Source organism: Cetorhinus maximus, chromosome 10 (assembly GCF_964194155.1).
Source record: "Cetorhinus maximus chromosome 10, sCetMax3.hap1.1, whole genome shotgun sequence".
Taxonomy (NCBI): Eukaryota; Metazoa; Chordata; class Chondrichthyes; order Lamniformes; family Cetorhinidae; genus Cetorhinus; species Cetorhinus maximus.
Window position 1 is genome coordinate 62500800 of NC_135888.1, and position 12544 is coordinate 62513343.

A 12544-nucleotide genomic window follows, 5' to 3' on the forward strand; every position below is an offset into this window, starting at 1 on the left:
GAGCGCATGGTGTCAAGAGACAATGGGGTAGAAATTGTCTCAGGCAGTGGTACAAATGGGCGGTAGTAGATCATTCGCCCTTTATCGTAGAGCTTCGCCAACCTTTACCAATCTTCCCCTGGGCCAGTTTGACCATCCCCATGCCATCCACATAGATGGGATGGCTCTGGAGTATGTGAAGCGCATCCCTTATCTTGGAAGCCGCCTCTTCCAAGGAACTACCATCGATGAGTAAGTCCAACACCAAGTCAACTTTGCCAGCGTTGCCTTCCTCAAGCTGCACCAACATGTCTTCGACAACAGGGACCTTCGGAAGTCAACAAAGGTTCTGGTTTATAAGGCCTGTGTGTTGACCACCCTCCTGTGCTGTAGTAAAACATGGACTGTCTACCAACGCCACAATAAGGTACTTGAGAGCTTCCATCAGTGGTGCTTGCATCGAATCCAGGAAATCAAATGGGATGACCGCCGGACTCATGTGAGTGTCCTCCATGAAGTTGTGTCTACCAGCACTAAAGCCCTGCTCCTCTGAAACCAACTCCGATGGATGGACCATTGTGTCCGAATGCCCAAAAACAGTTTCTCTTCTCACAGCTCTCCCGTTGGCCAATGCTCAAAGGGCGGGCCAAAGGAAAAGTTATAAGGATACACTCAAGGTCGCCCCAAAGCACAGAGACATTAAACCATTGATTGGGAGGAGAATGCTGCCAATCGCTAGGCATGGCATCACCTGGTCCATCAAGGCACAAGCCATTTCAAGGCTGAGTGACTCAACAGCGAGGCGGAACAGCGGTGCCAGAGGAAGGAGAAGGAAGCCAATCCGGAGCTGCGATTTCCACTCCCCTGCGCAACAACATATCCCCAACTGCGGAAGAGCATGTGGATCCAGAATTGGGCTCCTCAGTCATCTGAAGTCTCGCCAAGCCTGATGGATGTCATCCTCGATCCCGAGAGACTGCTGCCATCGCCATCAATGATAGCACAGCTTGATATTTCATTCGATTGCAGTCAATGGAATGAAATATCAGGTGCTGCACATAACGGATAGCTGATTTGATATTGGCTTCTTTGCAACACTACCCAACATGAATTTCCCTTAACATATCCAACTCACATCCTGTAATACGCACAAACTCGAACAAACCAGAATGATAGGGCAGAATTTTTCCCTTATTGGGTGGGCGCGTGCCCGACCTGAATGGGAGAAAAATAGTGCACGATGGCGTCAGGTGAGCGTCTCGACATCATCGCGCACACTCGTGATATTTCACTCAACGGTCGCATGCGAGGGGTTGAAGTCTGCATGCCGACAATTAAGAGGCCTACTAAGGCCCTTAATCAATCAGTTGAATTGAATTTTTTGCTGCCCATCCAACCTTATAGTTGGCAGGTGGGCGAATAGGCCAAGAGCTTTTGCATTTGTTGCGAACCCTCATCCATGGACTGGATGAGGTTTCAACCATTGATTAAAAATAAATAAAAACTTCTAAAACTCATTTTTAAAATGTCCCTGCTCATGTGACAGAGTCACATAAGGGGACATGTTTTCCTTAATTTTACCATCTTTATTTCTGAAGCCTAAAATCTTCAGCCCCCTAAGGCAGCTCTGTGCCTTCAGGGAGCTTTCAGTGAGCACACCCGCGCGCATGCGCTGACCTCCGCACTTGGCCTCCTCCTTCCCCACCCAAGCAGTGCTGAGCGTTTCAGCGTGCGATTCACACTGGCTGGCAGTTAAATAGCCAGCCAGCGTGAAATCACGGCCAGGGCCAGATTGCGGGCGGCGTTGGTTTTGCGGCCGCTCCGAGGCCTGCCCAACAAGGTAAAAAATCCTGTCCATAGTGTAACTTGCAAACCCAAATTCTGGTCTAAATCCCTAACAAAAGTGCACTACAGAGATAGAAAGGCATGTCACATAAACCACCAAATTAATAATCCATCACACTCAGCAAAATGTGGATTGGCCAACCTTAATGGGCGGGAAATCAGTGGGAAACAGCAGAGAAATCTATGGCCGAAATGTCAGCCGCCGATAGCAGGAAGTGTTGGGATTGTCTGCTGGGCTGTGCCAAGGGTGGCCCACAATCAGTCGTGGGGCGGTGAGATCACAGTAAACTTTCTTTGGGGGTCTAGAGAACATGGGCAGCTTTGGATGGGTTGTCAGCTGAAGATTGGAACTGGTTAGCTCCCAGAGTTTCTGGCTGGATAAGTAGCTTGGAAGATTTAAAATGCCCACTGCCCAGTTTATTACAAACAGGCAAAATTAGAATTGCACTCTTCCTCCATGGGGTTGTAGTAGCTCAGATATCACGCTATTCGTAACTTGAATGGCTTCACTTAACCAGAAGCCCATCTACTTTTATCTCAAGTAAGAGTTACAGGTGGCCATCTTTTACCGATCTCCTATGTCTTCTAAAAATGTAGGGATGATATGACAAATGTGTGCTACCAGTGAGAATCTCAACCACCAGTCTCACACGTTGGGCAGTATTTAATGCAGGTTATGGGTGTCTAGCTCATCAGCTGGAGAACCAGCTAGAGCCTCATGTCTCCTCCTTGGGGAAGGCCCCATCAGGCACTTAAGTGGCCAACAGTGGGCCTTTCCTGGAATCAAGGGTCAGGGATGGAAATCTTGCCTCCCAAGAGCTGCTGGCCAATCAGAGCTGGGCAACTCTTCATTATAGGCAGTGCCAGAAGGGAAATGGTGGCACTGCTGGCATTACATGCACCAGAGGCCCAAGATCGCCGAGGTAACCCAGAACAAAGGTGAGTGAGGGCAAATGGGGGTCACGGGAAAGGGGGGAGGGGTCAGCAGCAAGGGCTGGGGGGTGGTTCTCAATAGGCCCCCTCCTATCCTGATGCCAGGTTCCTCAATCAGACACTGAGTGAGGTGATGGCGCAATGGTATTGTCGCTGGACTAGTAATCCAGAGACCCAGGGTAATGTTCTGGGGACCCAGGTCTGAATTCTGCCACGGCAGATGGTGGAATTTGAATTAAATAAAAATCTGGTATTAAAAGTCTAATGATGACCATGAAACCATTGTTGATTGTTGTAAAAACCCACCTGGTTCACTGATGTCCGTTAGGGAAGGAAACCTGCTGTCTTTCCCTGGTCTGGCCTACATGTGACCCCAGACCCACAGCAATGTGGTTGACTCTTAAATGCCCTCCGAATGAATTAAAAAAAAAAGAATGAGGGACACCTCACTCCACCTGCAATTTTTGTGCTCCCCAGATGGCAATTTCCTCACTGGCCACAGGTTGAATAGCAGTGGTGGCAGGATGAGGCCCTTAAGTAGGTATTAATTTCCCAATTAAGGGCTTCAATTAGTGGTGGGGCATGGAGTACACCCACGAGCTTTCCAGGCCCGGACTTAGTTGAGGCAGAGGTGGGAAGGTGGCAGGGTCACCACCCGCTACCTTCTGACCTGATTAAATACCCCCACTGCCACCAAACTCAACTCGAGTGAGGGCATTAAATTCCACCCACTGGGAAATTGTGGGTGTGCTGTCTACAATTTCCCATATATCCAATCATTTGGGAGGAAAATCATTGGCAATGCCTGGCTAGAAAGCAAAGGTTTCCAACTTGTCTTGCACAATCATAGAGTTGAACGTTAACTTGCAGATGTTAGGATGACATAGGTCTACATGGGATATACGGCACAGAAACGGGTCATTCAGCCCATCAAGCCCGTGCCAGTTTTTATTCCCCTTTCCAGCCTCCTCCCATCTTCTCTCATCTAAATCTGTCATCATGACCCTCAATTCTCTTCTCCCTTACATGCTTGTCTAGCTTCCCTTTAAATGCATCTATATGATTCACTTCAACCACTCCCAGTGGTAGCATGTTCCACATTCTCACCATTCTCTCAGTACAGAAGTTTCTTCTGGATTCCCCTACTGGATTTCTTGTTGATTATCTTATATTGATGATAAACACCAAATGTTAGCTCACATGTAATCTTCCAAGAATCCTTAGATTCTGGAAAAGTCCCAGAGGATTCGAGAACGGCCAATGTAACTCCCTTATTCAAAAAGGGAGTGAGACAAAAAACAGGTAACTTTAGGCCAGTTAAATTAATATCTGTCATTGGGAAAATGTTGGAGTCTATTATAAAGGATGTAATAGCAGAGCATTAAAAATACATAATCTTATCAAGCAGAGTCAGCATGGCTTCATGAAGGGGAAATCATGCCTAACAAATTTATTAGAATTCTTTGAGGAGGTAACAAGCAGGATAGATAAAGGGGAACCAATAGATGTAATATATTTGGATTTCTAAAAGGTGTTCAATAAGGTACCGCACATAAGGCTACTTAACGGGCAGATGAAGAACGGACGTGCGGAGGCGTGCCTCCAATCGGTGGCCCCGATGGCTAAGTGCGGCCTCAGGGAGATCGGCTCTACAATAAAAAATCTTAAAAATAGAAAAAAAAATCCCTGACATGTCCCCTCATGTGACACTGTCACATGAGTTGGGACATGTCCATCACTTTTAAATACACTTTAAGTACGTTTTTTAAAACCTACATGAAACCTCATCCTGCCCATGGATGAAGTTTCATGCTTTTTCTTATGCCCGTCAGAGCTCCCGGCCTGCCCGCCATCCTTAAGGTTGGACAGGTAGGTCCATCAATTACTTTAATGACTCTGTCAATGGCCTCAATTGGCCACTGACAGGTCGGCGGGCGCACAGCTGATTCTGCTGAGCCCCTGCCTACCTGAAAATTTAAATGGGGCGCGGTGACGTCAGAAGTTCCGCCCAACATCATCCCGCGTCATTTTATGCACCAGCAAGTGGGCACCGCACCCTCCCCCCCCACCCCCCCACCCGCTGGCCAATAACACATTTATTATAAATGGATTAAAGGATTAAAATTAAATTTATATTTATCTACCAACAACAAAGTATGATGCCACTATGGCAGAAATAGAGCTTGTCATGTCTGAAACAGCAACATTTTTGCAGTATATACGTTTTGACCTGACTTGAGGTTTGAGGTTAGCTTAATAATTTGAATTGAAAATTGGCTTCAGTTAACTGGACAGAATTTATTTGCTTTGGCATTGACAGAGCAAAACAACAAACAAAATTGTCCGGAGACATCTATATTTCCAGGCAGGCATCTGGCCTAGCTCCAGTTCCTGGAAATAATGTAATTAAATATGTCCATAACATAATTGCTTTAGAAATTATAAATTACATCATTGTCTTTGAAACCCCAATTGATGCAGACTTGCAGCCTCAAAGGAGGCTGTCTAAGATGCTTCTCTGAAAGGCAGGTACAAGGACAAAATTACCCAATATAGACAATCAGAAGATGGCCTAAAATTAGAAACATAGAAAGTAGGAGTGGGAGTAGGTCATTTGGCCCTGCTCCACTATTCAATATGGTCCTGGCTAATCCTCTATCACAATACCATTCTCCCACCCTCTCCCCATACCTCTTGACTCCTTTAGAGTCTAGGAATCTATTTATTTCCTTCTTAAATACATTCAGTGATTTAGCCTCCACAGCCTTCTCTGGAAGAGAATTCCACCGGTTCACCAGCTTCTGTGTGAAGAAGTTTCTCATCAACTCAGTCCTAACTGGTCTACCCCGTATCCTGAGACTGCGACCCCTTGTTCTAGGCCCCCTTCAGCCAGAGGAAACATCATCCCTGCATCCAGTTTGTACAGCCCTGTCAGAATGTTATACGTATCAATGAGAACCCTTCTCATTCTTCTAAACTCCAGCGAATACAGGCCTAGTCGGCCCAATCTCTCCTCGTACCACAATCCTGCCATTCCAGGAATCAGTCTGGTGAACATTCGCTGCACTCCCTCCATGGCAAGTGTATCCTTTCTTAGGTAAGGAGACCAAAACTGCACACAATACTCCAGATGTGGTCTCACCAAGGCCCTGTACATCTGTAGTAAGACATCCTTGCTCCTGTACTCAAGTCCTCTTGCAATGAAGGCCAACGTACCATTTGCCTTCTTAACTGCTTGCTGCACCTGCACGCTTGCTTTCAGTGATTGGCGTACAAGGACATCCAGGTCCCTTTGTGCATTAACATTTTCCAATCTATCACCATTTAAATAATACTCTGCCATCCTGTTTTTCCTACCAAAGTGGATAACTTCACACTTATCCACGTTATACTGCATCTGCCATGTATTTGTCCACTCACTCAACCTGTCTAAATCGGCTTGAAGCTTCTTAACATCCTCCTCACCACTTACATTCCCACCAAGTTTTGTGTCATCAGCAAACTTGGAAATATTACATTTGGTTCCATCATCAAAATGATTGATATATATTGTGAATAGCTGGGGCCCAGCACTGACCCCTGTGATACCCCACTAGTCACCACCTGCCACTCCGAAAAAGGCTCATTTACTCCTACTCTTTGTTTCCTGTCTGCTAACTAATACTCAATCCAGGCTAATATATTACACCCAATTCCATGTGTTTTAATTTTGCACACTAACCCCCTATGTGAGACTTTATTAAAAGCTTTCTGAAAATCCAATACACCACATCCACTGTTGCTTCATATCTATTCTGTTAGTTAAGTCCTCAAAATACTTTAGATTTGTCAAATATGATTTCCTTTTCATAAATCCAAGTTGACTTTGTCTAATCCCGTTGATATTTTCTAAATGTCCTGTTATCACATCCTTTATAATAGACTCTAGCATTTTCCCTGTTACTGAGATTAAGCTAACCGGTCTATAATTCTGTTTTTCCCTCCCTCTTTTTTTAAAGAGTGGGGTTACATTTGTCACCCACCAATCACGCAGGACTGTTCCAGAATCGTCAGAATTTTGGAAGATGACAACCAATGCATCACTATTTCCATGGCCACCTTCTTTAGTACCCTGGGATGTAGATTATTAGGCCCTGGGGATTTATCGGCTTTCAGCCCCATCAATTTCTCCAGCACTGTTGTTTTAGTAATACTAATTTCCTTCAATTCCTCCTTTTCACTAGACCCTTGGTTCCCTAGCATTTCTGGGAAGTTATTTGTGTCTTCCTCTGTGAAGGCAGAACAAAAGTATTTGTTTAGTTGCTCTGCCATTTCCTTGTTCTCTATTATAAAATCTCCTGAATTGGACTGTAAATAACCTATATTTGTCTTCACTTTTTTTTACATACTTATAGAAGCTTTTACATTCTGCTGTTATGTTCCTTTCAAGTTTACTCTCATACTCCATCTTTCCCCTCTTGATCAATCTCTGAAGTCCTCCTTAGCTGAATTCTAAACTGCTCCCAATCCTCAGGCTAGCTACTTTTTCTAGCAACTTTATATGATTCCACTTTGGATCTAAAACTATCCTTAATTTATTTTGCTTGCCACGGCTGGGCTGCTTTTCCTGTTGTGCTTTTGCACCAGAAAGGAATGTATAACAGTTGTAATACATAAACACTTTATTCGCTTGAATGGTAGAAATGATTAATAATCTGATTATTTGAGAAAAGGTCTATTTGTTCTTCAAAGGAAATCCCCACCCCACTGCCCCACACCCAGATAATAGTGTCGTTATCATCTTTTAATTTCACTCTCAGGAAATGGGTGTCACTAGCAAGGCCAGCATTTATAAACCACTTCTAAGTGCTCTGAAAAGGTGCTGATTATTTTCTTCTGGAACTGCTGCATGTAGTTTGATACAAGTGAACGGTTTGCTGGGCCACTTCAAAGTGGAGTTGGGAGTCAACCATGGTATTGTGAGACTGGAGTCACATATAGTCCAGATCAGGTAAAGATGCTCTGATTTCCTTCCCTCAAGGACATTAGTGAAGCATTCAGGTTTTTAACAACAATCCAGCAGTTTTATGATTACTTTTATGGATACTAGCTTTTTTATATTTCCAACTTCTTATTAAAACTGAATTCAAATTCTCAATCTGCCATGGCAATCTGGGTTACTAATCCAAGGGCGGAATCATCCGAGATTTGCACAAAGTGTAGTAGAGGTCGGGGAAAGGACGTTTCACCTGCCGGCCGCAATAACGGGTTTTCGAGTCCTATTGTCCCAATCCTGCCTCATTAAACACGTGTTCCCAGAAAACACGACGTTCTACTGGTGGGTGGCCTCCGATTCGCCCACCATGCTGTCACCTCGCTGCTTCCTCATGCCAGGAACCATATTTAAAGTGCAGCCGTACGCACACCTCTCAGTGCTTCCAGCCCAGGGCTGCTGCACGGAAGACATGGCCCCGAAAGGCAAGGAGACTGCGGCCCCCCGATTCAGTGATGCAAACCTGGGATGTGCCTTCTGAACACCATTGGAGCCCAACTCAATGTCCTCTACCCCCGCTCTGGCTGCAGGAGGCCCATCAGTGTCACCACTCTGGCTTGGGAGATGGTGGCAGGGGTGGTCAATGCCAACACTGCACAGAAGAGGTTGGCCATCCAGTGCAGAAAAAGGATGAATGATCGCATCCGTGCTGCCAGGGCAAGGCAACCACCTCATCACTCTAAACTCACACACTCACAAGGCCATCACACATTCACTGGCATCTCACTCACTGCCAGCTCAAGGGACATCACCACTCACTCCCTCACACACACCCTCACACACACCCTCACATCTCCATCTGGCCTCATCTCCTCTGGAGACTGCCTCCTCAGCCCTAACCTTCTTGAGGCCCCTTGCACAGATCAACATGTGTCCCCACACACACCCTGGGATACCCCCCCTTTCCCCATACAGTCCTTGCCCTGCAGCCTCTTCCCTTGCCTGAGGCCACTTCTCCCCCTTCTCCAAGCAAGCCCTAGCCCTGCAGCCGTTGAAAAGTAGAGACCTGCCTGTGAGCCTACCTAAAAGTGATGTGGTGCTGCCTACAAAGCCTGGCGCTGATGACTGTGAGTGCTGCCGGAAGCAAGGTAGGCAAACAAACCTCAAAGTCCCAAGTGAAGTGCAGCTTGCCAGGTGCACGTCATTTATGTTCAGCCGTGAAACATGTCAACATGATTCCCGCATGATCCAGCGTGGGGGGATGATTCCAGCAAGCGGGGTTTATAATGATATGCAGATATATTAAAATGAGGTTCGAGACATGTGGCGGAGGGAAAGGCGGCCATTGTCGGGCGGAGCGGACGATTGCAAACTGGTTTCACTACGGCGTGAAACTAATTTTTGGCCTTCTTGCCATATTGTCCGCTCACGCCCGCCATGATGCCCGACATCAATGGGCACGGAAACCCCCGCCCCAGGACTTTCCGATACTAGTCTAATAGTTTACCCTCATTGGTGGAATCAAAAGTCAAGCAACGTGGATATTCATTTAACCTTTTCTGGGTTACTCCCAGTAGTTAAAATCACTGTCATATCATTGAGGGAACTTGCATTCTTTACTGTACTAGACAGTAACATGTTTTTGATCTGTTTTGTACCATCATCCTGCCATGAGCAGACTGCAGCGAGAATATTTGCAATCTTTCTGGTTAATGCTTCTGGCTGCTTTTGAGCCTGCTCATCTTTGATTGAATGTAGAGATTTATTTCTAGCCATTTACTTTGTCAGTGTCAACTTTGAGATTTAAAAGTACTGGTATCAGTAATTGTGACAGCAAAAAAAGCAGTGAGACAGGTTTCGGTGCAGTCTAATTATGTTTGGAAGAGATACGGGTTCCAGTTTCCCAAACTTTATCGATAAAGATGTTTAGTTCTCAATCACATGAAACATGACCTGCGATAATGATTAGATTGCACTACCTAGCTAATCTTGTATTATCAATTGAGTCAGTAGTTCTGTTGATTGTTAGCTGCTGGATGGTTCTTGTTAATGGTGAGGGATGCCATTTTACATCTACATGCTGCTCCATTGAATCTACAACTGTAAAATCAAACAGTATCTGTTGCTGCTATAATACTATTTGCTGGTATCTGTTGCTGCTGTAATACTATTTGCTGGTATCTGTTGCTGCTGTAATACTATTTGCTGATTATATGAATCTATATTCAGGCCAATGTAGAGCAAAGTGATGCTTAATTCATGAGATTTACCCATGATAGGATTTATTAATCTGGAAGCAGGCGGTTGCCTGACTCTGCCAGATTACTTTACCACAATATCTAAAGCATTGCAATGTATGACTTCAGACATTGTCAGTGCACCTTAACTTCATTTGCTAAATTAACCATGATGCAATGTGGCCTTCAATCAAAATCATATTTGCTAAATATTGTACAGCACTAGTCAAGAACAATTATCTTACCATACTGGGTAAAAAGCGACTTTGTGGGGGAAAAAAGGTAGTAAAATACATCATTATTTAGCTTTTCTTAAGTAAGTCTTCAGAAAAACATTTAATTGTAAGTTTCAGGCTACCACAGAATGGCAGAAAAAGAATAGAATAGGCTGCAGCGATAAGGGCACATGCAGTATGCATGAGTTTTGGTGTCTGTATCTCTCAGACATTTGTAATGTAATTTTCAAACCATAAATTAAAAATAATCAATCCTACTTATTTTTCTGTTTATCTTTCAAGTGTTTTTATGCAACATCCTCAATCCCCTCTTGTTACAACACATTGAAACATATATGGAGGGATAGCTGCATAAAGTTTTTATTTGAAAGAATCATAAATGCAATGCATTATCAAAGACCAGAGAGAGGCAATAGAGGCCATGTGACATCAGCATTGACATCGGTAATGGAAGGTGGAAGTGATACCCCAACAGCCTATAGACTGAACACCATAGGTGCTCATTGGCATCGGGGTGGGATACAAAGACTGACATGCAATAATTTTAACCTAAGCCTATCGAGTGGAATGGTGGTTTCACAGTCTGCCCATTATTACTCTTACCGTTAGTTTCCTTCAGGAAGATGGAACCATCAATATAAAGGCCTGGAGTTCATTACAGCCACCATTTAAAATACTGGACCTAACTAAGAGATAAGTAATTTGGATTAATATAGCATTCTTCATGATGTTGGAACATTCATCTTACAGCCAATGAAGTACTTTATGAAGTGTAGACATTGTCGTAATGTAAGAAAGGTGACAACCAATATGCACATAGTAAACTTCCACAAACAGCGATGAGCCAATGAGAGATAATCTGTTTTAGTGACATTGGTTGAGGGACGAAAAGTGGCTGGGGCAATGTGAAGAGCTCCACTAATCTCTTTTCAAAATAGTGCTACTGGATCTTTACGTCTTCCTTAGTGGGCAGACAGGCTTCTGTGTAATCTCACATCCTAAAGCAGGGGAAGAAGGTACTGTAGTGGTAATGACACTGGCCTATTAATCTAAAGGCCCAGGTTAACAGTCTGGGGAATGGGGTTCAAATCCCACCATGGCAGATGGTGGAATTTAGCTTTGATTAATAAAAAGCTGGAATTGAAAGCTAGTAGTAGTGACCATGAAACTATCATTGATTGACATAAGACCTCATCTGGTTCACTTAAAGCCCTTTAGGGAAGGGAATCTGCCATCCTTACCTGGTCTGGCCTACAGATAACTCCAGTTCCACAGCAATTTGGTTGACAATCTCTGAAATGGCTTAACAACCCACTCAAAGGGAATTAGGGATGGGTAACAAATGTTGGCCTTGCCAGTGAAATCCACATCATTTTAAAAAGACTTGAAAGCTGGCACATTCGAATGAAGGATGAAAGAAAGGGGAACTGGAATGAGCCACTCGCCTGTTGAACAAAGGGGAAACATTTGCAGGGGCATGGGGGTTGGGGCTAATTGGCTAGCTATACCAAAGAATCTGCACAGGCACGATGGGCTGAATAGCCTCCTCCTGTTCTGTATCATTGCATTTATTTAAATTGATGGTTGATCTTCTACTTCAACTCTTCTTTCCATTCCTATCCACACATCCCCTGATTCTTATAGCACTCAAATATCTATCAAATTCAGGGCGGAATTGTCCCAGATTTGCACTAAGTGCGGTAGCAGGCGGGAAAAAGAGCATTTCACCTGCCGGCTGCAAAGGCAGGTTTTCACGCCATATCATCCCAAACCTGTCTCATTAATTATGCATTCCTGGGAAACACACTGTTTCAATGTGGGCGGACATTCATTCGCCCACTATGCAATCACCTCACTGCTTCCTCACTTTGGGCACCATGTTTAAAGTGCAACCAACTGCACGCACACCTCTCACTGCTTCCAGCCCAGGACTGCAGAAGACATGGCCCAGAAAGGTAAGAAGACTGTAGCCCTTCAATTCAGTGACACATCCCTCCAGCGCCTTTTGGATGCTTTGGAGGCCCGCCATGATGCCCCCAACCCCCGCCCTGGGCAAAGGCCAGCAAGCAAAGTCACCACCCCAGCATGGGAGGTGGTGGCAGCGGTGGTCTGTGCCAATGCCCTGCAAAAGAGGACAGCCACCCATTGCCGCGACAGGATGAATGGTCTCCTCTGTTCCATCAGGGTAAGCCACTCTTCTCATCACTCTCAACTCACACACTCACAAATTCTTCACACATCCACAGGGATCTCACACCTCAAGGGACAACACTAACTCTCACACACACCCTCACTTGTCCATCAGGCTCATAACCTCTGGAGCTCGCATCCTCATCCCGTCC